Source organism: Phyllobates terribilis, unplaced genomic scaffold (assembly GCF_046119375.1).
Source record: "Phyllobates terribilis strain yellow unplaced genomic scaffold, ASM4611937v1 Scaffold_27__1_contigs__length_16484149, whole genome shotgun sequence".
Classification (NCBI taxonomy): Eukaryota; Metazoa; Chordata; class Amphibia; order Anura; family Dendrobatidae; genus Phyllobates; species Phyllobates terribilis.
Genome location: NW_027362787.1, coordinates 5,382,621 through 5,409,933, shown reverse-complemented (window position 1 = coordinate 5,409,933; position 27,313 = coordinate 5,382,621). Strand labels below are relative to the sequence as shown.

General features: G+C 48.6%; 9 non-coding genes and 2 pseudogenes across 9 annotated transcripts; all 11 read right to left on the bottom strand.

Moving 5' to 3' along the window:
• Positions 1-310: 310 nt before the first annotated feature.
• On the bottom strand, positions 311-501 carry LOC141177317 (U2 spliceosomal RNA). Its single transcript, XR_012253922.1, has one exon. It is a non-coding gene; the product is annotated as a U2 spliceosomal RNA (small nuclear RNA).
• A 1,115-nt stretch (positions 502-1,616) lies between these two features.
• On the bottom strand, positions 1,617-1,807 carry LOC141177507 (U2 spliceosomal RNA). The gene has a single exon (XR_012254095.1). It is a non-coding gene; the product is annotated as a U2 spliceosomal RNA (small nuclear RNA).
• A 1,115-nt stretch (positions 1,808-2,922) lies between these two features.
• On the bottom strand, positions 2,923-3,104 carry LOC141177959 (U2 spliceosomal RNA). Its single transcript, XR_012254450.1, has one exon. It is a non-coding gene; the product is annotated as a U2 spliceosomal RNA (small nuclear RNA).
• A 5,993-nt stretch (positions 3,105-9,097) lies between these two features.
• LOC141177495 (U2 spliceosomal RNA) lies at positions 9,098-9,288 on the bottom strand. The gene has a single exon (XR_012254084.1). It is a non-coding gene; the product is annotated as a U2 spliceosomal RNA (small nuclear RNA).
• Positions 9,289-10,403: 1,115 nt separating this feature from the next.
• On the bottom strand, positions 10,404-10,601 carry LOC141177738 (U2 spliceosomal RNA). The gene has a single exon (XR_012254304.1). It is a non-coding gene; the product is annotated as a U2 spliceosomal RNA (small nuclear RNA).
• A 5,563-nt stretch (positions 10,602-16,164) lies between these two features.
• Positions 16,165-16,242, bottom strand: LOC141178039 (U2 spliceosomal RNA; annotated as a pseudogene).
• A 1,115-nt stretch (positions 16,243-17,357) lies between these two features.
• LOC141177483 (U2 spliceosomal RNA) lies at positions 17,358-17,548 on the bottom strand. The gene has a single exon (XR_012254073.1). It is a non-coding gene; the product is annotated as a U2 spliceosomal RNA (small nuclear RNA).
• Positions 17,549-18,663: 1,115 nt separating this feature from the next.
• LOC141177684 (U2 spliceosomal RNA) lies at positions 18,664-18,860 on the bottom strand. Its single transcript, XR_012254256.1, has one exon. It is a non-coding gene; the product is annotated as a U2 spliceosomal RNA (small nuclear RNA).
• A 5,566-nt stretch (positions 18,861-24,426) lies between these two features.
• On the bottom strand, positions 24,427-24,504 carry LOC141178023 (U2 spliceosomal RNA; annotated as a pseudogene).
• Positions 24,505-25,619: 1,115 nt separating this feature from the next.
• Positions 25,620-25,810, bottom strand: LOC141177471 (U2 spliceosomal RNA). The gene has a single exon (XR_012254062.1). It is a non-coding gene; the product is annotated as a U2 spliceosomal RNA (small nuclear RNA).
• A 1,115-nt stretch (positions 25,811-26,925) lies between these two features.
• On the bottom strand, positions 26,926-27,116 carry LOC141177403 (U2 spliceosomal RNA). Its single transcript, XR_012254000.1, has one exon. It is a non-coding gene; the product is annotated as a U2 spliceosomal RNA (small nuclear RNA).
• Positions 27,117-27,313: the final 197 nt, after the last annotated feature.

The following is a 27,313-nucleotide window of genomic DNA, read 5'->3' as shown; positions in this document are numbered from 1 at the left end:
TCTCACCACCTGTAGTTATTTAGGTGAAAGCTCCAAAATGCTTGCCTAATATGTCTGTTTATCCAAAAGGAAGTAAAAAGGGAGAGCTAGAAAGATAGCATTGCATCACATTACATGGCAATGCAATGCACAGTTGCTGAAGTTGAACCAAAATGAGCTTGTAATCTGGCTTCTGCAACTTTGAACATGAAAAATCCAATGAGGAGAAGAAAAGCAAAGCCAAAGAGTCCATCCCAAAATCCGACAAACAAGCAAAATGAACAAAAAACATTGAATTCAATTCTTTCTGATTTTAGAAACTGCATTAAAGAAGGGGTGCACCGGTCCTGGAGATACTGCAATACCAGGTCAATGCGTGGAGTGGACAGAGCAAGCTCTTTTTCCATCTCCCTGTTCTAAAAATCCATTTAATATATGGTCCCCAGATAGGGGACGTATCAGATATTAAACTGATAAGAACAGATACTACACTTGATCTTAGCCAAAAGGCCAAGAAGCGATAACCAGAATTGGTTTCAAACTACGGAGCCACCCAAGGGTCCTGAAAAGTCCATTTGTGGAGATGAGCTCCTGGACTCCCGTTAAGAAGACATGTTGTCAACCTCTAGATCCCTTACATGCCTGCACTTTTCGGCTTGCTGCTGCTGCAATCCACGCGTTTTAGATCTGCATAACTCCACCTCTTTAAACACAGCACCTTCACCCCCTGCTGTTCCCACCCGCCTCAACACCGTTGGAAGGGAGGAGAACCAGTTAAGGCGGGGGGTGGGGTGGAACGAGCAGCTGTCTACCCTTAGCAGGAGGGCTCCTGATTACATACCTCTCCTGCTGCTGCTGCTGCTGGCTGTCCAGCAGCAGACTGAAGGTGGCTGCTGCTGTGCACAGGTATATAAAGGCTCAGAGCCTATTATGACACGCGCAGCCAGCGTTCCATTGCCACATTCCATCTACTGCAGGCAGGATACCTGGCTGGCTGAATGTCGCTGAGAAGCTCACAGAGACCGCCATAAGCAACAGTTTAACAGAATGCCACAGACTAATCAACCAAACTTTTTGGGTTGGGTTCTCTTTTATAGTCTGCAGGCATTAAATGAAAGAAGTCAGTGTTCCAGCAGAGGGAGACAACGTTTCAGAAAAGGCATTGTAGCAAACCAAAAAAGAAATTTTAAGCGCAGCAGAGTAACCAGCGCACATACCTGTTAGCTCAGGTGAGTTTAAAAGGCTGCTGTTGATAACAAGGGCATTTGCTAAATAGATGGTGTGTGTGCAACAATATACTGAAAGGTCAATTATATTGTGCAGCTTATCTCACCACCTGTAGTTATTTAGGTGAAAGCTCCAAAATGCTTGCCTAATATGTCTGTTTATCCAAAAGGAAGTAAAAAGGGAGAGCTAGAAAGATAGCATTGCATCACATTACATGGCAATGCAATGCACAGTTGCTGAAGTTGAACCAAAATGAGCTTGTAATCTGGCTTCTGCAACTTTGAACATGAAAAATCCAATGAGGAGAAGAAAAGCAAAGCCAAAGAGTCCATCCCAAAATCCGACAAACAAGCAAAATGAACAAAAAACATTGAATTCAATTCTTTCTGATTTTAGAAACTGCATTAAAGAAGGGGTGCACCGGTCCTGGAGATACTGCAATACCAGGTCAATGCGTGGAGTGGACAGAGCAAGCTCTTTTTCCATCTCCCTGTTCTAAAAATCCATTTAATATATGGTCCCCAGATAGGGGACGTATCAGATATTAAACTGATAAGAACAGATACTACACTTGATCTTAGCCAAAAGGCCGAGAAGCGATAACCAGAATTGGTTTCAAACTACGGAGCCACCCAAGGATCCTGAAAAGTCCATTTGTGGAGATGAGCTCCTGGACTCCCGTTAAGAAGACATGTTGTCAACCTCTAGATCCCTTACATGCCTGCACTTTTCGGCTTGCTGCTGCTGCAATCCACGCGTTTTAGATCTGCATAACTCCACCTCTTTAAACACAGCACCTTCACCCCCTGCTGTTCCCACCCGCCTCAACACCGTTGGAAGGGAGGAGAACCAATTAAGGCGGGGGGTGGGGTGGAACGAGCAGCTGTCTACCCTTAGCAGGAGGGCTCCTGATTACATACCTCTCCTGCTGCTGCTGCTGCTGGCTGTCCAGCAGCAGACTGAAGGTGGCTGCTGCTGTGCACAGGTATATAAAGGCTCAGAGCCTATTATGACACGCGCAGCCAGCGTTCCATTGCCACATTCCATCTACTGCAGGCAGGATACCTGGCTGGCTGAATGTCGCTGAGAAGCTCACAGAGACCGCCATAAGCAACAGTTTAACAGAATGCCACAGACTAATCAACCAAACTTTTTGGGTTGGGTTCTCTTTTATAGTCTGCAGGCATTAAATGAAAGAAGTCAGTGTTCCAGCAGAGGGAGACAACGTTTCAGAAAAGGCATTGTAGCAAACCAAAAAAGAAATTTTAAGCGAAGCAGAGTAACCAGCGCACATACCTGTTAGCTCAGGTGAGTTTAAAAGGCTGCTGTTGATAACAAGGGCATTTGCTAAATAGATGGTGTGTGTGCAACAATATACTGAAAGGTCAATTATATTGTGCAGCTTATCTCACCACCTGTAGTTATTTAGGTGAAAGCTCCAAAATGCTTGCCTAATATGTCTGTTTATCCAAAAGGAAGTAAAAAGGGAGAGCTAGAAAGATAGCATTGCATCACATTACATGGCAATGCAATGCACAGTTGCTGAAGTTGAACCAAAATGAGCTTGTAATCTGGCTTCTGCAACTTTGAACATGAAAAATCCAATGAGGAGAAGAAAAGCAAAGCCAAAGAGTCCATCCCAAAATCCGACAAACAAGCAAAATGAACAAAAAACATTGAATTCAATTCTTTCTGATTTTAGAAACTGCATTAAAGAAGGGGTGCGCCGGTCCTGGAGATACTGCAATACCAGGTCAATGCGTGGAGTGGACAGAGCAAGCTCTTTTTCCATCTCCCTGTTCTAAAAATCCATTTAATATATGGTCCCCAGATAGGGGACGTATCAGATATTAAACTGATAAGAACAGATTTTTTTCTTTTTCATTTTGTTCTTATATTTCAGTTGTTATTTCTCTTCTAATATTTCTCTTGACTTATAATCTGTTCATGCTACAAGGTTCCACAGATGAAAGTTCCATAGACTCTTGGCTCTTTTTTTCCCAATTCTCTTCAGATCTAACAGGTAATAAATATATATTTCACTTAGTGCTAATTTTATGCATTCACTTTCACTTATAAAATCTCTTTTAAAAAGCAATATGTTTCGGACTTTCCATAGCGCATTCTTTATTCCATTTATCATTATCCAAATGACTCTTTCTTTTTCTTTTGATTGACATGTAAAATTTCCATATAAAACTACTTCGTGATTTAAAAACTTAAGACCAGTAACAAACTTTAAGAGACTTCCAACTTCTTTCCAGACATTTTGGGCATAAAAACAGTTCCAAAAGGTGTGTAAAACTGTTTCCTCTCTAACACAGCCTGTTCTAGGGCATCTTGCAGTATTGCACAATCCCCTTCTGTGTTGAAAAAATCTAACAGGAACACATTCTTGCACTATTGCCCATGCCAAGTCTTTATATTCATTTGTTAGATAAGGTGCATAAGTCATTCTCCAAATTCTTCCACTTTTAGTGTAAGTAAAGTTTGCCACTGCTGTCATCGTTTCTTTTCTCTTTGTCTCTAGAGCCAGTCTTCTTGAATTTGACAGCATCTCCACATCTACTTCAGGTAAGTTATAAAGTCTAATTGTTTTTTCTAGTAAGACATATTGTTTTGGCGGTGTAATTAGGACAGGAGAATTTTGGGGCAATGTTATCCACTTTCTTTTCCTAAAGATATCTCCAGCTGCATATCTTAAGTAGAAAGACCAATGAGTTCTTAGATTGGTCATTTTGAAGCAAAAACTAAAGAACTTTAGGTACAAAAAATTTTTGATATTTGGGATATTCTTTCCACCATATTTATGCTGCTTGTACATTGTCTCTCTTCGAACCTTCTCCATTTTTGATCCCCACAGAAAAAGAAAAATTTGTCTCTGGAGAAACTTTACTGTGTTCTCATTCGGGGGGTACACCATACTTAAAAACAACATTATCGGCAACAACAAAGACTTAATGATCAAGTTTTTACCTTCCATTGATAATTTTCTGAGTTTCCATAAACTTATCTTCTTTTGCATTTTCTCCTTCACCAACTGCCAACTTTCTTCTCCATCATTCTTTTTTGTAAACACAACACCTAAAATTTTGATCTTATCACTTCTTATTTTAAGTTGAGGAATCTGCGCATCTGACCAATCACCGAATCCAAGACATTCGCTCTTCTCCAAGTTCAGTTTGAAGGCAGATGCTAAACAGAAAAAATCAGTAGTTCTTACTGCTCTTCTCAGCGATTGTTCTGAGTCGCACAGGATCGTGATGTCATCCATGTACCCCAGTGACTTAGTACTTAGTCCATTTCCACCTGGTATGGGTACACCTTTCACCATCTTATCTTTCCTCAACATTGCCAGTAGAGGCTCGATTGCGCAGATAAAGAGCAGAGGCGAAAGTGGGCATCCTTGTTTGACGCCCGACTTTAGAAAAACTTCTGAAGATAAAAAACCATTAATTAAAATCCTGCTAAAACTTCCATCATATAAAAGTGCAATGTGCTTAATAAAAACATCCGGGAATTTCATTTTCTTTAACACAGAATACAGGTACTTATGAGAGACTCTGTCGTACGCTTTCTGGAAATCAAGGGACAGAAGAGCTAGCTTTTGCTTCCTCTCTTGCTGATACCAAATTGCGTCCCGTATAATATTCAAGTTTTCTGCAATTGTACGACCAGGCACACCACATACCTGATCAGGATGCACGACCTTCTCTATCACCTTCTTCATTCTGTTCACCATGATTTTTGCCATAATTTTATAATCTACGTTGAGTAACGTGATTGGTCTCCAGTTCTCTAGATTAGTCTTATCTCCTTTTTTAAAAAGCAGGGTGACCACACCACTTCTCCAAGATTCAGGCAATTTGTCACATAAAAAGACAGCTTTAAAAATCTCAAACAGGTCGTCTTTTAAAATCTCCCAAAAAGTAAGATAAAATTCAATTTGTAGTCCGTCAGTACCCGGTGTTTTTCCTCTAGAAAAGCTTTTGATTGCACTTAGCAGTTCTTCTTCACAGATATCTTCAATCAACAACTCTTGATCTTGCTTTTCAAGGTGATTCTGCAATGAATTAAGAGCATCAGGTAAAAAATCAGCGTCAATTTTCTTTTCGCTAAAAAGATTTTGATAAAAAGTTTGCGCTTTGTCCAACAGTCCATCTTTAGTTGTTTCACCATCAAGTTCTTTAATTAATTCTTTGCGTTCTAAAGATTTTTTGAAAAAGAACCTGGAACATGTTTCATTTTTTTCCATATGTTCTACCTTGGCGTTGAAAATTATTTCTTTGCCTTTCTGTTCAATTGCTTTTTTAATGTCTTCTTTGACTTGTAAAATAACATCCTCCATATCTATCCCTGCATTTCTGAGTTTGTAACCTGTTTGCAGTTTTGTATTCAGGTCTTTAAACCATTTCTGATTCTGTCTGGCCTTCCTTTTGCCAGCTAAGAGAAAAAAATGTCTAATTTGAGACTTCACATACTCCCACCATTCTAGAATTCTTTTGTAATAATGTTTTTTCCCCTGTAGTTTTTTATAAAATTTCAAAAATTCCTCTTTTATACTTTCATCTTCCAGCAGCAGAGTGTTCAACTTACAGACACCTCGCCCTTTCTCTAGACTGGGCAATTCCAAGTGAGTAATTAACGTTTTGTGGTCAGAAAAGATGTTACCTGTTAGATCCACTTTATTCACTTTAAAACTCTGTGATGTCAGAACAAAGTCAATTCTTGATTTTAGAAGATTGTTCTCCCAAGTGTATCCTGGTTCAGAGGTATTCTTTACTCTCCAGACATCATTCAGGCAAGTATCGTCGATTAGATTTTTTAACTGCATCTCAGTTTTGTCTTTCCTTCTAGTACCTGATGTCCTATTTTCATCAGACCGGATACAATTGAAGTCACCGCCAACCACAGTTGGTGTAGGACCAGGTATAAAGAGTTTGATGAGATCTAATAAACTGGATCTTTCCTCTTTAATCGGAGATGCATAAACATTAATCAGCTTGAACTCGGATCCACAGTAACTCACATTAATAACTAGTGCACGTCCAGGTTCAACTTCAGTGAACGAGGTAACCTTAAAGTCTTTGTTTTTAAACAGGACGCCAACACCAGTAGCACGCGATCCATTTTCACCGGACCAGATGGAAGGTCCGTTCGCCCAATCTTCCCTTAGTTTGTTATAGTTAGGGTCATGGTCAATGCCACATTCTTGAAGTAAAAAAATATCAGCATCTAAAGTCATCAGGTAAGAAAATAAAGCAGCTCTCTTGACAGAGCCCTTTAAACTCCTCACATTTAGTGAGGCAATTTTGAGTGTAGCCATAAATCATTTAAACAGAGCTTGAGTCCGTATCTGACATGAATCCGACCGGGGTAGAGGGACCCGCAGAAACGTCCGTGTCTGAGAATTCCTCGATGTTCACCGGATCAGATGGGTTTACAGGTTTAGGAACTGAGATGATCGGTTTAGGTGAGTAATTAGGGAGGACTATTTTCAAACGCCCAGCAGGTCTTTTGCTGGCGCTCTCTCCCTTAAACAAACTCGACTTCTCCTTTTTCCTTTTCCTCAAAACCTCCACGTCAATGTTAATCTCCTCCTCCTCCTCCTCACCACCAGCCTCCTTAGAAGACTCCTCTCCCATCTCCACTTCAGACTCAGCTGGATTCTCCTCCACCACATGACCATCTGGACTCTCCGACCAATCCTTGAGAACAATGCTATCCCCAGGCGGGTCCCCAGCAGTGTCCTTGGGCGGATCCCCAGAAGGGTTCCCGGGAGGGTCCTTGGATTTGTCTGTTTGTTCTTCAGGACTGGACCGCTTCGGAGGGGCTCCCCCCCGAGCTGCATCTGCATAGCTGAAGGTCTTTTTTCTCAACGGACAATCCCGAAAAGAGTGCCCAGGGATACGGCAGATATTACAGATCATCTGATTTGGGCAGTTCAGAGTGACATGTCCTTTTTGATAGCACTTCTTGCAAAGAGCGTTCTCCTCCTTGCAGCTCTCAAAGGAATGCCCAAAGTCCATACATTTTCTGCAGAAGATAGGCATCCCTGGATAGAAGAGTCTTCCTCTCTCTCTGCCAATCAGGAAGCTCTGAGGCGGATGAATGAGTCCACCAATTCCCAAACCTTCTCTCAGCTTCACGATGAACTTGTATTTTCCGGTCCACAACCTCTCAGAGTTCATGATTTTGTGAGAAAAGTGGACCTCAGAGCAATAGTTATGCAGAAACGCAGCCACATCCTTTTCAGAGACATGCGGATTGCTCATATGAACCACCACAGACTTCTCTTCTGCCAGGCAGAGGGTCACAAAACACAGTCCTTTAAGATCTTCCTCCTGAAGTCTCAGCTTGATCTGATGGTAAAAATTCTGAGATGCCACTTCAGAGGTCAGGGTAAGCACAAAGCGTCCAGGAGCATCTTGAAGTGCCAGAATGTTCTCCCTTTTCACCTGCAGGATCTCAAGCAGGACCTTCCTCACGAAGAAAGACAGGGAGAACTTGTCACGGGCTCGCTCTTCAACTTCAATCTTGAAAGAGTTCTTGATCTTCAAGTCGCCAGCTCCAGCAGAACGGAGAGTAGCCGATGTCGCCATCGCCATATTCAGATAAGTCGATCGCCTTCTTGGTTCTCTTCAGCACGCACACCCCCTATAGCAGCAGGAGGCTTAAGACAGTAGAACTGCCGATGCCTCAAGGCCGAGGATGCGATAGGCTTTGGAGTCTTCCAGCAACAACACTTGGTCGTAGCCAAAAGGCCGAGAAGCGATAACCAGAATTGGTTTCAAACTACGGAGCCACCCAAGGATCCTGAAAAGTCCATTTGTGGAGATGAGCTCCTGGACTCCCGTTAAGAAGACATGTTGTCAACCTCTAGATCCCTTACATGCCTGCACTTTTCGGCTTGCTGCTGCTGCAATCCACGCGTTTTAGATCTGCATAACTCCACCTCTTTAAACACAGCACCTTCACCCCCTGCTGTTCCCACCCGCCTCAACACCGTTGGAAGGGAGGAGAACCAATTAAGGCGGGGGGTGGGGTGGAACGAGCAGCTGTCTACCCTTAGCAGGAGGGCTCCTGATTACATACCTCTCCTGCTGCTGCTGCTGCTGGCTGTCCAGCAGCAGACTGAAGGTGGCTGCTGCTGTGCACAGGTATATAAAGGCTCAGAGCCTATTATGACACGCGCAGCCAGCGTTCCATTGCCACATTCCATCTACTGCAGGCAGGATACCTGGCTGGCTGAATGTCGCTGAGAAGCTCACAGAGACCGCCATAAGCAACAGTTTAACAGAATGCCACAGACTAATCAACCAAACTTTTTGGGTTGGGTTCTCTTTTATAGTCTGCAGGCATTAAATGAAAGAAGTCAGTGTTCCAGCAGAGGGAGACAACGTTTCAGAAAAGGCATTGTAGCAAACCAAAAAAGAAATTTTAAGCGCAGCAGAGTAACCAGCGCACATACCTGTTAGCTCAGGTGAGTTTAAAAGGCTGCTGTTGATAACAAGGGCATTTGCTAAATAGATGGTGTGTGTGCAACAATATACTGAAAGGTCAATTATATTGTGCAGCTTATCTCACCACCTGTAGTTATTTAGGTGAAAGCTCCAAAATGCTTGCCTAATATGTCTGTTTATCCAAAAGGAAGTAAAAAGGGAGAGCTAGAAAGATAGCATTGCATCACATTACATGGCAATGCAATGCACAGTTGCTGAAGTTGAACCAAAATGAGCTTGTAATCTGGCTTCTGCAACTTTGAACATGAAAAATCCAATGAGGAGAAGAAAAGCAAAGCCAAAGAGTCCATCCCAAAATCCGACAAACAAGCAAAATGAACAAAAAACATTGAATTCAATTCTTTCTGATTTTAGAAACTGCATTAAAGAAGGGGTGCACCGGTCCTGGAGATACTGCAATACCAGGTCAATGCGTGGAGTGGACAGAGCAAGCTCTTTTTCCATCTCCCTGTTCTAAAAATCCATTTAATATATGGTCCCCAGATAGGGGACGTATCAGATATTAAACTGATAAGAACAGATACTACACTTGATCTTAGCCAAAAGGCCGAGAAGCGATAACCAGAATTGGTTTCAAACTACGGAGCCACCCAAGGATCCTGAAAAGTCCATTTGTGGAGATGAGCTCCTGGACTCCCGTTAAGAAGACATGTTGTCAACCTCTAGATCCCTTACATGCCTGCACTTTTCGGCTTGCTGCTGCTGCAATCCACGCGTTTTAGATCTGCATAACTCCACCTCTTTAAACACAGCACCTTCACCCCCTGCTGTTCCCACCCGCCTCAACACCGTTGGAAGGGAGGAGAACCAATTAAGGCGGGGGGTGGGGTGGAACGAGCAGCTGTCTACCCTTAGCAGGAGGGCTCCTGATTACATACCTCTCCTGCTGCTGCTGCTGCTGGCTGTCCAGCAGCAGACTGAAGGTGGCTGCTGCTGTGCACAGGTATATAAAGGCTCAGAGCCTATTATGACACGCGCAGCCAGCGTTCCATTACCACATTCCATCTACTGCAGTCAGGATACCTGGCTGGCTGAATGTCGCTGAGAAGCTCACAGAGACCGCCATAAGCAACAGTTTAACAGAATGCCACAGACTAATCAACCAAACTTTTTGGGTTGGGTTCTCTTTTATAGTCTGCAGGCATTAAATGAAAGAAGTCAGTGTTCCAGCAGAGGGAGACAACGTTTCAGAAAAGGCATTGTAGCAAACCAAAAAAGAAATTTTAAGCGCAGCAGAGTAACCAGCGCACATACCTGTTAGCTCAGGTGAGTTTAAAAGGCTGCTGTTGATAACAAGGGCATTTGCTAAATAGATGGTGTGTGTGCAACAATATACTGAAAGGTCAATTATATTGTGCAGCTTATCTCACCACCTGTAGTTATTTAGGTGAAAGCTCCAAAATGCTTGCCTAATATGTCTGTTTATCCAAAAGGAAGTAAAAAGGGAGAGCTAGAAAGATAGCATTGCATCACATTACATGGCAATGCAATGCACAGTTGCTGAAGTTGAACCAAAATGAGCTTGTAATCTGGCTTCTGCAACTTTGAACATGAAAAATCCAATGAGGAGAAGAAAAGCAAAGCCAAAGAGTCCATCCCAAAATCCGACAAACAAGCAAAATGAACAAAAAACATTGAATTCAATTCTTTCTGATTTTAGAAACTGCATTAAAGAAGGGGTGCACCGGTCCTGGAGATACTGCAATACCAGGTCAATGCGTGGAGTGGACAGAGCAAGCTCTTTTTCCATCTCCCTGTTCTAAAAATCCATTTAATATATGGTCCCCAGATAGGGGACGTATCAGATATTAAACTGATAAGAACAGATTTTTTTTTTTGATTGAATATATCTTTTATTAGCACAAAAAATAAGTTAACAGACAGTGTACAGTGCCGCAGCCCAGTACACACAGAATTCTACATCATATTTACATAGCATGAGGATACGACGCACTAACTAGACACATCACACCCCTATGCTACACAAAACACTCAATCTGAAAGAAAAGCATGTCAATCAATACAGTACGACGAACCGTGATAAGGGATGGGGATTGGGAAAAAGGGGATGGGGAGGGGAAAATCACAGGCCCGAAGCTTTATTGAAAGACAAGACACATAAGGGGAGAGGGGGAGGAGGGGTTTAGTCCTCGTCCTCGTCCTCCGGACCGTCCATGATGGAATAGTCTCTGAGCAGGCTGTGGATCAGCCTGCGGCAGTCCTGGATGGACATCCTCTCCCTCCTCAAGATGAGCCGGTTCCTGGCGACCCAAACGGCATCCTTGAAGCAGTTCATAAGGCGCCAAGCCTCCTGGATGGCTCCGACGGTATGAACCCCAGGGAAGAGTCCGTAAAGCACAGAATGGTGCGATAGGCTCGCCCTGGGGACAGAGTTCCTCAGGTCGTCCTCAAGTGCAGTCAATAGGCGCTGTGCAAATCCGCAGTCCCAAAAAGTGTGCAAAGATGTTTCCTCCACGAAGGGGCACCTTGGGCAGTACCGGGTCTTGCACAGGTTCCGGGCATGCATGAATGACCGGACGGGCAGTCCGCCCTGAATCGCCATCCACGACAAGTCCTTGTGCCCGTTGGTCAGCCTGTCAGACGACACATTTGTCCACACAGTCTCCAGCGTGTCCTGGTGAAGTCCTGTGATGTTCTCCACGTCATCCTTGGCTCTGATTAGCTTGTGGATAGTTTTGGGCTTCCACAAGTCGGGCTTGAGTCCCTCCAGTTGATGCTCCCCCACAAATCGAACGACGTCTCCGTAGAACCATGGCGTCGTCCAGTTGTAGGGGAAGGAGCTGTCCCACTTGTCCCAGCCGAGTCGCCTCCAAAGAGGAAGCAGGAAGAAGCGAGACATGGACCTGCCCGCGGAGCCATTCTTGACTTGCAAAGTCCGGCGGACACAATCACACACAAAAGAGGATCGCAGGAGGGTGGGGATATCTGGAACGCCCTTCCCACCCTTGCGAGGCTCCTTGTACATGACGGCCCGCCTGACTCTGTCCATCTTGGATCCCCAGACAAAGTGAAACACTGTCCTGGTAATGGCCCTGCACACAGTGACGTGTGGGGGCCAGGCCTGCGCCGTGTACTGCAAGACGGGCAGGACCTCATTACGCAGGATGAGTGCCTTACCCTCACAAGTGAGGTGTCTGAGGCTCCAGAGTCCGATCCGTTGCTTCACCTTGGCCAAGCGTTCTTGCCAGGACTTGAGGGCCGCTCCTTCCTTCCCGAACCAGACTCCCAGCACCTTGAGGAAATCCGGTTGAATGTTGAAGGGGAAGGGGGCGGAGGAGGCCGGCTGCCAATCCCCGAAGAGCATGGCTTCCGACTTCCTGCAGTTGACTTTGGCCCCTGAAGCCCGGCCGAACCTCTCACACGTCTGGACGAGGGCGTCGACTGAACCACGATCAGCGCAGAAGACGGTGACGTCGTCCATGTAGAGCGAGCACTTGACCTCGTGTCGTCCCGGACCCGGTGCGGTGATCCCTCTGATCTCTCCATTCTGCCGGATAGCCTCTGCGAAGAGTTCTATAACACAAACAAAAAGAAGAGGTGATAGAGGGCAGCCTTGTCTGACCCCAGAGAGGACAGGGAAGGGGTCAGTCTTCCAGCCGTTCACCAACACCGAGCTGTGGATATCAAAATACATCAGACGGACATACGAACAAAACATGTTACCCAAACCTAACCGGTGCAGAGCTCGGCCCATGAACTCGTGGGAAACCCGGTCGAAGGCCTTCTCCTGATCCAAGGAGACCAGGGCCGCGTGTGCGCGGCGGACCTTGATGTACTCGACCGTGTCCCGCACGAGAGCGAGGCTGTCTGCGATGCGACGTCCAGGGATGCCGCAGGTCTGGTCCGGGTGGATGATCCGTCCGATGATCGTCTTAAGTCGTGTCGCCATCGTCTTGGCCAGGATCTTGTAGTCCACGTTGAGCAGAGTGATGGGACGCCAATTCCTCAGGTCGCACCTCTCTCCCTTCCGCTTGTACAGGATCGTGACCATTCCTTCCCTCAAAGATGGAGGCATTCTACCCTCCACCACCATCTCCTCGTACAGGTCCAACAGGTCCGGACAGATGAGGTCTCCCAGCGCTACATAGAGCTCCGCTGGAAGACCATCACTGCCCGGGGTCCTGCCGGTCCTAAAGGATTTAGCGGCAGAGAGCAATTCGCCCACCATCAGAGGTTTGTCCAAGGCTGCCGTGCCTGCAGGATCAAGATGGTTAGTGATACCTGACAGGAACTTATCAGCAGCATCGGGGTCGGTAGTCTTGTGGGAGTAGAGTTCGCTGTAGAAGTCGCTGACGACCCTCATCACGTCCTCCTTCCCACGTCGCATGTTTCCGCTCTCGTCTCGCAGCTCGTTCAGGGGCGTGTGACCGGCATGAAGTTTCCTGAAAAAGAATGAGTTACATTTCTCACCCTTCTCCAGATTCTCCACTTTGGAACGGAAGATGATTCGCTTGGACTCCTCCTCAAAGTGCCTTTTCAGGCTCTTCTTGGTCTCCTCCAGCTCCTCCCTCACGTCCCAGCCGCAGTGAAGAAGGTCCTGCAGCGACCGCAGCTCGCGCTGCAGCCCTCTGAAGTCCCTCCTCTTCTCACACGCCTGTTGTCGACCCTTGGCCTGAAAGAAACAGCGAAACTCAAGTTTAACATATTCCCACCAATCAGAGACTGTTTGGAAGCTACCCTTGTAGGACTGCCACATTGCGTAGGCTGCTCTCAGCTCCTCCACGACTTCATCCTGAGCCAGCAGAGCACAATTCAGCTTCCAGGAGCCGGGGCCGGACGGAAAACCGTCGCCGAGGACACCTTGTAAGTGAATGGCTCTGTGGTCGGAGAAGAAGCAGGAGACCATCGAGTGCCTACTCTGCCTGACTGCCCGAGAGGTGAACACAAAGTCAATCCTGGAGCGGAGTGAGCTATCGGGTCGGCTCCACGAATAGTTCGTGGAGCCTCTCCCCATGGAGCTCACCACGTCCTGAAGAGAGGCCTCGGTTACCATCTCGATGAGCAGCTTGGACGTGATGTCCAACTTGGCAGATGTGCCAGAACTACGACCGTCCTCCTCGATGGGGCAGTTGAAATCCCCGGCCATCACTAAGGTCCTGGTGGTGGCAAGCTGAAGCCGCAGGGTCTGGAAAAGCTCCAAACGCTCATTCTTCAGTGGGGACGCATACACGTTGATGAACCTGACAGGTTCTCCCGCCCAGTTGCCATCTACAACAAGAGCCCTGCCGCAGATGAGCTCCTGGACGGACTCAAGCGTGAATGCGCCCCCCCTGATCAGAATTGCGACCCCCGCAGACTTGCAGTCACCCCCACCGGACCAGTAGGATGGACCGTGGGACCACTCCCTGGCCAGATGTTTGAAGGACCTAGAGGAGGGAAGGGAACATTCCTGCAACATATAAACATCACACAACTGGGAAGTAAGGAAGGCATAAATAGTCTGACGTCTGAACTTGTCCTTGATGCTCCTGACATTAATGGAAAATAAGTTAATATTAGCCATCATGTAGGGAAAAAAGAAAAAGTTAGCGCAGGCAATACACCTTAGTTACCACTCCGGTCGGGTGGTCCCTCGTCGGTGTTGACTGCTGGTGACGGGATCACCAGCAGGCCCTCTTCCTCCATCTGGTCAAGCAGCGCGGCCTCGATCTCGGCGACCACCAGTTCCTCCTCTTTTCGCTCGGCCACCAGGGTCTCAACCATGTGCTCCATCTCTTCTGGCTCAGGGAGGGTATCCTCCTTTTCGCCTACGAAATCCAGAATCTTCTTTTTGGAGGATTCAGTAGCAGGGCTGTCCTCCACCTTCCTCTTTCCCCGGGTTGGAACTGGGGAGACAAGAAGGGGAAAATCCTCCTCGGAATAGATAGCGGCGGGTGGAGGAAAGGTTAATTCCACCGCTACCATGGTCTGGGGAGGGAGAGTGGCTGCCGGGGCAGGGGAAAGGACACCTGCTGAGGAGTAGGGGAAGGAGGAAGAGGAAGTGGAATCCTCAGCAGGGGTGGCCGGGGTGGGGGGGGATTGGACGGGGGTGGCAGGGGGAGGGATCGAGAGAGGGGTGACAGAACTCTTACCCTCCTTTGACTTTTTCTTCTGCTTCGGAGCTGCTGGGACCGTCGCTGGGGCTTTGGCCACCGACTCCTTGACCGCTTTGGCCTTGGTCGTCTCGGCCTTGGCCGCTGGGGCCTTGGTCGTCGCGTCCTTGACCTTCACAGGCCTGGTCGTCGGGGCCTTGTCCTCCGTAGCTGGGGTCGTCGCAACCACCGATGCCCAGGATCTCTCACGCCTGGGGCAATCCTTGTACAGATGAGCCGCCAGCCCACACAGGTTGCAGGACGTCTTCTTCGGGCAGTCCTTCGAGCTGTGTCCCGTCACTCGACAAATCCTGCAGGCATCCTCCTTGCAGTCCTTCATCTCGTGGCCGTTCTTGCCGCATCTCCTGCAGTTCCGCGGCATGTCCGGGTAATAGATGAGGCCGTAGGAGTTGCCCAGGGAGAATGTCGGGGGCAGGTGCCGAAGTCCGTCTGAGTACGCCAGGTCCCTGTGAAGTCTAACGGTCACCGACCACTTACCTGTCCAGAAGCCGAGTCCATTCAGGATGTGAGAGGGTTCCTTCACAACCAAACAGAAGCGTCTCAGGAAGGTACAGATGTCTTGGCCTGGGGTGTGCGGGTTGCGCATGGAGACCGTGATCCTCCTTTCATCCCTCTGGATAGGGCAGCTACCTGTAAAGGCAGAGAAAGAATTATCCGGTCCTTTTGCGCTTACCATTTCCCAGAACCTCCTGCAGGTGTTCACAGTGGCGAAGGTGACGAAGAAGATCCCCGTCAAGAAGGTCTGGATGCTGAGGGTGTCCGACCTGGAGAAGCCTCGATCCAGCAGCATCTTCTGGCAGAACACGTCCGAGGACATGTCCGGCACCCTCCCATCCACTTCCTTCAGCTTCAGGGCCACCGTCTGCCGCATCCATGGCTCCAGGGCTGGAGCTTCGTGGCGGGGCTTCTGGGGTCCCTTCTGCTGGCCAGTCGTGGAGGCAGAGTCCTTGGGGTCAGAATCGGCTCCTGGCTGGGCCCTCCTGGCTGTCCCCAGCTCCAGGCTCTTCTTTTCGGCCTTCCTCGCAGCGCTTGCCATGGCTTTCCTCCTGCAGTTACTTCTTGGAGCTGGATCTGGAACTCTTCCCGGAATGGGTGGAGCTATGCAGATTCTTCTCCCGTCGTGTTCTGGACAAATTCCCCGAAAGGTCTTTGTCTCGATGATTTTCTTCCTCGAAGATTCCACAGGACAGCCCGATTCTTCTCCGAGTCTTCGTCTTCTTCTGGATTCTTTAGAGCTTCTTCCTCCCACCGATATCCGCCTTCGTTCTCCGATGTCAGCTGGGATCCGAAGCTCTTCTCCTTCCGAGTTCGATCGCTCTCGTCAAGTGTAGATCGTAGCTCTTGTGTTCTTAAAAGAACAGATACTACACTTGATCTTAGCCAAAAGGCCGAGAAGCGATAACCAGAATTGGTTTCAAACTACGGAGCCACCCAAGGATCCTGAAAAGTCCATTTGTGGAGATGAGCTCCTGGACTCCCGTTAAGAAGACATGTTGTCAACCTCTAGATCCCTTACATGCCTGCACTTTTCGGCTTGCTGCTGCTGCAATCCACGCGTTTTAGATCTGCATAACTCCACCTCTTTAAACACAGCACCTTCACCCCCTGCTGTTCCCACCCGCCTCAACACCGTTGGAAGGGAGGAGAACCAATTAAGGCGGGGGGTGGGGTGGAACGAGCAGCTGTGTACCCTTAGCAGGAGGGCTCCTGATTACATACCTCTCCTGCTGCTGCTGCTGCTGGCTGTCCAGCAGCAGACTGAAGGTGGCTGCTGCTGTGCACAGGTATATAAAGGCTCAGAGCCTATTATGACACGCGCAGCCAGCGTTCCATTGCCACATTCCATCTACTGCAGGCAGGATACCTGGCTGGCTGAATGTCGCTGAGAAGCTCACAGAGACCGCCATAAGCAACAGTTTAACAGAATGCCACAGACTAATCAACCAAACTTTTTGGGTTGGGTTCTCTTTTATAGTCTGCAGGCATTAAATGAAAGAAGTCAGTGTTCCAGCAGAAGGAGACAACGTTTCAGAAAAGGCATTGTAGCAAACCAAAAAAGAAATTTTAAGCGCAGCAGAGTAACCAGCGCACATACCTGTTAGCTCAGGTGAGTTTAAAAGGCTGCTGTTGATAACAAGGGCATTTGCTAAATAGATGGTGTGTGTGCAACAATATACTGAAAGGTCAATTATATTGTGCAGCTTATCTCACCACCTGTAGTTATTTAGGTGAAAGCTCCAAAATGCTTGCCTAATATGTCTGTTTATCCAAAAGGAAGTAAAAAGGGAGAGCTAGAAAGATAGCATTGCATCACATTACATGGCAATGCAATGCACAGTTGCTGAAGTTGAACCAAAATGAGCTTGTAATCTGGCTTCTGCAACTTTGAACATGAAAAATCCAATGAGGAGAAGAAAAGCAAAGCCAAAGAGTCCATCCCAAAATCCGACAAACAAGCAAAATGAACAAAAAACATTGAATTCAATTCTTTCTGATTTTAGAAACTGCATTAAAGAAGGGGTGCACCGGTCCTGGAGATACTGCAATACCAGGTCAATGCGTGGAGTGGACAGAGCAAGCTCTTTTTCCATCTCCCTGTTCTAAAAATCCATTTAATATATGGTCCCCAGATAGGGGACGTATCAGATATTAAACTGATAAGAACAGATACTACACTTGATCTTAGCCAAAAGGCCGAGAAGCGATTACCAGAATTGGTTTCAAACTACGGAGCCACCCAAGGATCCTGAAAAGTCCATTTGTGGAGATGAGCTCCTGGACTCCCGTTAAGAAGACATGTTGTCAACCTCTAGATCCCTTACATGCCTGCACTTTTCGGCTTGCTGCTGCTGCAATCCACGCGTTTTAGATCTGCATAACTCCACCTCTTTAAACACAGCACCTTCACCCCCTGCTGTTCCCACCCGCCTCAACACCGTTGGAAGGGAGGAGAACCAATTAAGGCGGGGGGTGGGGTGGAACGAGCAGCTGTCTACCCTTAGCAGGAGGGCTCCTGATTACATACCTCTCCTGCTGCTGCTGCTGCTGGCTGTCCAGCAGCAGACTGAAGGTGGCTGCTGCTGTGCACAGGTATATAAAGGCTCAGAGCCTATTATGACACGCGCAGCCAGCGTTCCATTGCCACATTCCATCTACTGCAGGCAGGATACCTGGCTGGCTGAATGTCGCTGAGAAGCTCACAGAGACCGCCATAAGCAACAGTTTAACAGAATGCCACAGACTAATCAACCAAACTTTTTGGGTTGGGTTCTCTTTTATAGTCTGCAGGCATTAAATGAAAGAAGTCAGTGTTCCAGCAGAGGGAGACAACGTTTCAGAAAAGGCATTGTAGCAAACCAAAAAAGAAATTTTAAGCGCAGCAGAGTAACCAGCGCACATACCTGTTAGCTCAGGTGAGTTTAAAAGGCTGCTGTTGATAACAAGGGCATTTGCTAAATAGATGGTGTGTGTGCAACAATATACTGAAAGGTCAATTATATTGTGCAGCTTATCTCACCACCTGTAGTTATTTAGGTGAAAGCTCCAAAATGCTTGCCTAATATGTCTGTTTATCCAAAAGGAAGTAAAAAGGGAGAGCTAGAAAGATAGCATTGCATCACATTACATGGCAATGCAATGCACAGTTGCTGAAGTTGAACCAAAATGAGCTTGTAATCTGGCTTCTGCAACTTTGAACATGAAAAATCCAATGAGGAGAAGAAAAGCAAAGCCAAAGAGTCCATCCCAAAATCCGACAAACAAGCAAAATGAACAAAAAACATTGAATTCAATTCTTTCTGATTTTAGAAACTGCATTAAAGAAGGGGTGCACCGGTCCTGGAGATACTGCAATACCAGGTCAATGCGTGGAGTGGACAGAGCAAGCTCTTTTTCCATCTCCCTGTTCTAAAAATCCATTTAATATATGGTCCCCAGATAGGGGACGTATCAGATATTAAACTGATAAGAACAGATTTTTTTTTTGATTGAATATATCTTTTATTAGCACAAAAAATAAGTTAACAGACAGTGTACAGTGCCGCAGCCCAGTACACACAGAATTCTACATCATATTTACATAGCATGAGGATACGACGCACTAACTAGACACATCACACCCCTATGCTACACAAAAAACACTCAATCTGAAAGAAAAAGTATGTCAATCAATACAGTACGACGAACCGTGATAAGGGATGGGGATTGGGAAAAAGGGGATAGGGAGGGGAAAATCACAGGCCCGAAGCTTTATTGAAAGACAAGACACATAAGGGGAGAGGGGGAGGAGGGGTTTAGTCCTCATCCTCGTCCTCCGGACCGTCCATGATGGAATAGTCTCTGAGCAGGCTGTGGATCAGCCTGCGGCAGTCCTGGATGGACATCCTCTCCCTCCTCAAGATGAGCCGGTTCCTGGCGACCCAAACGGCATCCTTGAAGCAGTTCATAAGGCGCCAAGCCTCCTGGATGGCTCCGACGGTATGAACCCCAGGGAAGAGTCCGTAAAGCACAGAATGGTGCGATAGGCTCGCCCTGGGGACAGAGTTCCTCAGGTCGTCCTCAAGTGCAGTCAATAGGCGCTGTGCAAATCCGCAGTCCCAAAAAGTGTGCAAAGATGTTTCCTCCACGAAGGGGCACCTTGGGCAGTACCGGGTCTTGCACAGGTTCCGGGCATGCATGAATGACCGGACGGGCAGTCCGCCCTGAATCGCCATCCACGTCAAGTCCTTGTGCCCGTTGGTCAGCCTGTCAGACGACACATTTGTCCACACAGTCTCCAGCGTATCCTGGTGAAGTCCTGTGATGTTCTCCACGTCATCCTTGGCTCTGATTAGCTTGTGGATAGTTTTGGGCTTCCACAAGTCGGGCTTGAGTCCCTCCAGTTGATGCTCCCCCACAAATCGAACGACGTCTCCATAGAACCATGGCGTCGTCCAGTTGTAGGGGAAGGAGCTGTCCCACTTGTCCCAGCCGAGTCGCCTCCAAAGAGGAAGCAGGAAGAAGCGAGACATGGACCTGCCCGCGGAGCCATTCTTGACTTGCAAAGTCCGGCGGACACAATCACACACAAAAGAGGATCGCAGGAGGGTGGGGATATCTGGAACGCCCTTCCCACCCTTGCGAGGCTCCTTGTACATGACGGCCCGCCTGACTCTGTCCATCTTGGATCCCCAGACAAAGTGAAACACTGTCCTGGTAATGGCCCTGCACACAGTGACGTGTGGGGGCCAGGCCTGCGCCGTGTACTGCAAGACGGGCAGGACCTCATTACGCAGGACGAGTGCCTTACCCTCACAAGTGAGGTGTCTGAGGCTCCAGAGTCCGATCCGTTGCTTCACCTTGGCCAAGCGTTCTTGCCAGGACTTGAGGGCCGCTCCTTCCTTCCCGAACCAGACTCCCAGCACCTTGAGGAAATCCGGTTGAATGTTGAAGGGGAAGGGGGCGGAGGAGGCCGGCTGCCAATCCCCGAAGAGCATGGCTTCCGACTTCCTGCAGTTGACTTTGGCCCCTGAAGCCCGGCCGAACCTCTCACACGTCTGGACGAGGGCGTCGACTGAACCACGATCAGCGCAGAAGACGGTGACGTCGTCCATGTAGAGCGAGCACTTGACCTCGTGTCGTCCCGGACCCGGTGCGGTGATCCCTCTGATCTCTCCATTCTGCCGGATAGCCTCTGCGAAGAGTTCTATAACACAAACAAAAAGAAGAGGTGATAGAGGGCAGCCTTGTCTGACCCCAGAGAGGACAGGGAAGGGGTCAGTCTTCCAGCCGTTCACCAACACCGAGCTGTGGATATCAAAATACATCAGACGGACATACGAACAAAACATGTTACCCAAACCTAACCGGTGCAGAGCTCGGCCCATGAACTCGTGGGAAACCCGGTCAAAGGCCTTCTCCTGATCCAAGGAGACCAGGGCCGCGTGTGCGCGGCGGACCTTGATGTACTCGACCGTGTCCCGCACGAGAGCGAGGCTGTCTGCGATGCGACGTCCAGGGATGCCGCAGGTCTGGTCCGGGTGGATGATCCGTTCGATGACCGTCTTAAGTCGTGTCGCCATCGTCTTGGCCAGGATCTTGTAGTCCACGTTGAGCAGAGTGATGGGACGCCAATTCCTCAGGTCGCACCTCTCTCCCTTCCGCTTGTACAGGATCGTGACCATTCCTTCCCTCAAAGATGGAGGCATTCTACCCTCCACCACCATCTCCTCGTACAGGTCCAACAGGTCCGGACAGATGAGGTCTCCCAGCGCTACATAGAGCTCCGCTGGAAGACCATCACTGCCCGGGGTCCTGCCGGTCCTAAAGGATTTAGCGGCAGAGAGCAATTCGCCCACCATCAGAGGTTTGTCCAAGGCTGCCGTGCCTGCAGGATCAAGATGGTTAGTGATACCTGACAGGAACTTATCAGCAGCATCGGGGTCGGTAGTCTTGTGGGAGTAGAGTTCGCTGTAGAAGTCGCTGACGACCCTCATCACGTCCTCCTTCCCACGTCGCATGTTTCCGCTCTCGTCTCGCAGCTCGTTCAGGGGCGTGTGACCGGCATGAAGTTTCCTGAAAAAGAATGAGTTACATTTCTCACCCTTCTCCAGATTCTCCACTTTGGAACGGAAGACGATTCGCTTGGACTCCTCCTCAAAGTGCCTTTTCAGGCTCTTCTTGGTCTCCTCCAGCTCCTCCCTCACGTCCCAGCCGCAGTGAAGAAGGTCCTGCAGCGACCGCAGCTCGCGCTGCAGCCCTCTGAAGTCCCTCCTCTTCTCACACGCCTGTTGTCGACCCTTGGCCTGAAAGAAACAGCGAAACTCAAGTTTAACATATTCCCACCAATCAGAGACTGTTTGGAAGCTACCCTTGTAGGACTGCCACATTGCGTAGGCTGCTCTCAGCTCCTCCACGACTTCATCCTGAGCCAGCAGAGCACAATTCAGCTTCCAGGAGCCGGGGCCGGACGGAAAACCGTCGCCGAGGACACCTTGTAAGTGAATGGCTCTGTGGTCGGAGAAGAAGCAGGAGACCATCGAGTGCCTACTCTGCCTGACTGCCCGAGAGGTGAACACAAAGTCAATTCTGGAGCGGAGTGAGCCATCGGGTCGGCTCCACGAATAGTTCATGGAGCCTCTCCCCATGGAGCCCACCACGTCCTGAAGAGAGGCCTCGGTTACCATCTCGATGAGCAGCTTGGACGTGATGTCCAACTTGGCAGATGTGCCAGAACTACGACCATCCTCCTCGATGGGGCAGTTGAAATCCCCGGCCATCACTAAGGTCCTGGTGGTGGCAAGCTGAAGCCGCAGGGTCTGGAAAAGCTCCAAACGCTCATTTTTCAGTGGGGACGCATACACGTTGATGAACCTGACAGGTTCTCCCGCCCAGTTGCCATCTACAACAAGAGCCCTGCCGCAGATGAGCTCCTGGACGGACTCAAGCGTGAATGCGCCCCCCCTGATCAGAATTGCGACCCCCGCAGACTTGCAGTCACCCCCACCGGACCAGTAGGATGGACCGTGGGACCACTCCCTGGCCAGATGTTTGAAGGACCTAGAGGAGGGAAGGGAACATTCCTGCAACATATAAACATCACACAATTGGGAAGTAAGGAAGGCATAAATAGTCTGACGTCTGAACTTGTCCTTGATGCTCCTGACATTAATGGAAAATAAGTTAATATTAGCCATCATGTAGGGAAGAAAGAAAAAGTTAGCGCAGGCAATACACCTTAGTTACCACTCCGGTCGGGTGGTCCCTCGTCGGTGTTGACTGCTGGTGACGGGATCACCAGCAGGCCCTCTTCCTCCATCTGGTCAAGCAGCGCGGCCTCGATCTCGGCGACCACCAGTTCCTCCTCTTCTGGCTCGGCCACCAGGGTCTCAACCATGTGCTCCATCTCTTCTGGCTCAGGGAGGGTATCCTCCTTTTCGCCTACGAAATCCAGAATCTTCTTTTTGGAGGATTCAGTAGCAGGGCTGTCCTCCACCTTCCTCTTTCCCCGGGTTGGAACTGGGGAGACAAGAAGGGGAAAATCCTCCTCGGAATAGATAGCGGTGGGTGGAGGAAAGGTTAATTCCACCGCTACCATGGTCTGGGGAGGGAGAGTGGCTGCCGGGGCAGGGGAAAGGACACCTGCTGAGGAGTAGGGGAAGGAGGAAGAGGAAGTGGAATCCTCAGCAGGGGTGGCCGGGGTGGGGGGGGATTGGACGGGGGTGGCAGGGGGAGGGATCGAGAGAGGGGTGACAGAACTCTTACCCTCCTTTGACTTTTTCTTCTGCTTCGGAGCTGCTGGGACCGTCGCTGGGGCTTTGGCCACCGACTCCTTGACCGCTTTGGCCTTGGTCGTCTCGGCCTTGGCCGCTGGGGCCTTGGTCGTCGCGTCCTTGACCTTCACAGGCCTGGTCGTCGGGGCCTTGTCCTCCGTAGCTGGGGTCGTCACAACCACCGATGCCCAGGATCTCTCACGCTTGGGGCAATCCTTGTACAGATGAGCCGCCAGCCCACACAGGTTGCAGGACGTCTTCTTCGGGCAGTCCTTCGAGCTGTGTCCCGTCACTCGACAAATCCTGCAGGCATCCTCCTTGCAGTCCTTCATCTCGTGGCCGTTCTTGCCGCATCTCCTGCAGTTCCGCGGCATGTCCGGGTAATAGATGAGGCCGTAGGAGTTGCCCAGGGAGAATGTCGGGGGCAGGTGCCGAAGTCCGTCTGAGTACGCCAGGTCCCTGTGAAGTCTAACGGTCACCGACCACTTACCTGTCCAGAAGCCGAGTCCATTCAGGATGTGAGAGGGTTCCTTCACAACCAAACAGAAGCGTCTCAGGAAGGTACAGATGTCTTGGCCTGGGGTGTGCGGGTTGCGCATGGAGACTGTGATCCTCCTTTCGTCCCTCTGGATAGGGCAGCTACCTGTAAAGGCAGAGAAAGAATTATCCGGTCCTTTTGCGCTTACCATTTCCCAGAACCTACTGCAGGTGTTCACAGTGGCGAAGGTGACGAAGAAGATCCCCGTCAAGAAGGTCTGGATGCTGAGGGTGTCCGACCTGGAGAAGCCTCGATCCAGCAGCATCTTCTGGCAGAACACGTCCGAGGACATGTCCGGCACCCTCCCATCCACTTCCTTCAGCTTCAGGGCCACCGTCTGCCGCATCCATGGCTCCAGGGCTGGAGCTTCGTGGCGGGGCTTCTGGGGTCCCTTCTGCTGGCCAGTCGTGGAGGCAGAGTCCTTGGGGTCAGAATCGGCTCCTGGCTGGGCCCTCCTGGCTGTCTCCTGCTCCAGGCTCTTCTTTTCGGCCTTCCTCGCAGCGCTTGCCATGGCTTTCCTCCTGCAGTTACTTCTTGGAGCTGGATCTGGAACTCTTCCCGGAATGGGTGGAGCTATGCAGATTCTTCTCCCGTCGTGTTCTGGACAAATTCCCCGAAAGGTCTTTGTCTCGATGATTTTCTTCCTCGAAGATTCCACAGGACAGCCCGATTCTTCTCCGAGTCTTCGTCTTCTTCTGGATTCTTTAGAGCTTCTTCCTCCCACCGATATCCGCCTTCCATCTCCGATGTCAGCTGGGCTCCGAAGCTCTTCTCCTTCCGAGTTCGATCGCTCTCGTCAAGTGTAGATCGTAGCTCTTGTGTTCTTAAAAGAACAGATACTACACTTGATCTTAGCCAAAAGGCCGAGAAGCGATAACCAGAATTGGTTTCAAACTACGGAGCCACCCAAGGATCCTGAAAAGTCCATTTGTGGAGATGAGCTCCTGGACTCCCGTTAAGAAGACATGTTGTCAACCTCTAGATCCCTTACATGCCTGCACTTTTCGGCTTGCTGCTGCTGCAATCCACGCGTTTTAGATCTGCATAACTCCACCTCTTTAAACACAGCACCTTCACCCCGTGCTGTTCCCACCCGCCTCAACACCGTTGGAAGGGAGGAGAACCAATTAAGGCGGGGGGTGGGGTGGAACGAGCAGCTGTCTACCCTTAGCAGGAGGGCTCCTGATTACATACCTCTCCTGCTGCTGCTGCTGCTGGCTGTCCAACAGCAGACTGAAGGTGGCTGCTGCTGTGCACAGGTATATAAAGGCTCAGAGCCTATTATGACACGCGCAGCCAGCGTTCCATTGCCACATTCCATCTACTGCAGGCAGGATACCTGGCTGGCTGAATGTCGCTGAGAAGCTCACAGAGACCGCCATAAGCAACAGTTTAACAGAATGCCACAGACTAATCAACCAAACTTTTTGGGTTGGGTTCTCTTTTATAGTCTGCAGGCATTAAATGAAAGAAGTCAGTGTTCCAGCAGAGGGAGACAACGTTTCAGAAAAGGCATTGTAGCAAACCAAAAAAGAAATTTTAAGCGCAGCAGAGTAACCAGCGCACATACCTGTTAGCTCAGGTGAGTTTAAAAGGCTGCTGTTGATAACAAGGGCATTTGCTAAATAGATGGTGTGTGTGCAACAATATACTGAAAGGTCAATTATATTGTGCAGCTTATCTCACCACCTGTAGTTATTTAGGTGAAAGCTCCAAAATGCTTGCCTAATATGTCTGTTTATCCAAAAGGAAGTAAAAAGGGAGAGCTAGAAAGATAGCATTGCATCACATTACATGGCAATGCAATGCACAGTTGCTGAAGTTGAACCAAAATGAGCTTGTAATCTGGCTTCTACAACTTTGAACATGAAAAATCCAATGAGGAGAAGAAAAGCAAAGCCAAAGAGTCCATCCCAAAATCCGACAAACAAGCAAAATGAACAAAAAACATTGAATTCAATTCTTTCTGATTTTAGAAACTGCATTAAAGAAGGGGTGCACCGGTCCTGGAGATACTGCAATACCAGGTCAATGCGTGGAGTGGACAGAGCAAGCTCTTTTTCCATCTCCCTGTTCTAAAAATCCATTTAATATATGGTCCCCAGATAGGGGACGTATCAGATATTAAACTGATAAGAACAGATACTACACTTGATCTTAGCCAAAAGGCCGAGAAGCGATAACCAGAATTGGTTTCAAACTACGGAGCCACCCAAGGATCCTGAAAAGTCCATTTGTGGAGATGAGCTCCTGGACTCCCGTTAAGAAGACATGTTGTCAACCTCTAGATCCCTTACATGCCTGCACTTTTCGGCTTGCTGCTGCTGCAATCCACGCGTTTTAGATCTGCATAACTCCACCTCTTTAAACACAGCACCTTCACCCCCTGCTGTTCCCACCCGCCTCAACACCGTTGGAAGGGAGGAGAACCAATTAAGGCGGGGGGTGGGGTGGAACGAGCAGCTGTCTACCCTTAGCAGGAGGGCTCCTGATTACATACCTCTCCTGCTGCTGCTGCTGCTGGCTGTCCAGCAGCAGACTGAAGGTGGCTGCTGCTGTGCACAGGTATATAAAGGCTCAGAGCCTATTATGACACGCGCAGCCAGCGTTCCATTGCCACATTCCATCTACTGCAGGCAGGATACCTGGCTGGCTGAATGTCGCTGAGAAGCTCACAGAGACCGCCATAAGCAACAGTTTAACAGAATGCCACAGACTAATCAACCAAACTTTTTGGGTTGGGTTCTCTTTTATAGTCTGCAGGCATTAAATGAAAGAAGTCAGTGTTCCAGCAGAGGGAGACAACGTTTCAGAAAAGGCATTGTAGCAAACCAAAAAAGAAATTTTAAGCGCAGCAGAGTAACCAGCGCACATACCTGTTAGCTCAGGTGAGTTTAAAAGGCTGCTGTTGATAACAAGGGCATTTGCTAAATAGATGGTGTGTGTGCAACAATATACTGAAAGGTCAATTATATTGTGCAGCTTATCTCACCACCTGTAGTTATTTAGGTGAAAGCTCCAAAATGCTTGCCTAATATGTCTGTTTATCCAAAAGGAAGTAAAAAGGGAGAGCTAGAAAGATAGCATTGCATCACATTACATGGCAATGCAATGCACAGTTGCTGAAGTTGAACCAAAATGAGCTTGTAATCTGGCTTCTGCAACTTTGAACATGAAAAATCCAATGAGGAGAAGAAAAGCAAAGCCAAAGAGTCCATCCCAAAATCCGACAAACAAGCAAAATGAACAAAAAACATTGAATTCAATTCTTTCTGATTTTAGAAACTGCATTAAAGAAGGGGTGCACCGGTCCTGGAGATACTGCAATACCAGGTCAATGCGTGGAGTGGACAGAGCAAGCTCTTTTTCCATCTCCCTGTTCTAAAAATCCATTTAATGTATGGTCCCCAGATAGGGGACGTATCAGATATTAAACTGATAAGAACAGATACTACACTTGATCTTAGCCAAAAGGCCGAGAAGCGATAACCAGAATTGGTTTCAAACTACGGAGCCACCCAAGGATCCTGAAAAGTCCATTTGTGGAGATGAGCTCCTGGACACCCGTTAAGAAGACATGTTGTCAACCTCTAGATCCCTTACATGCCTGCACTTTTCGGCTTGCTGCTGCTGCAATCCACGCGTTTTAGATCTGCATAACTCCACCTCTTTAAACACAGCACC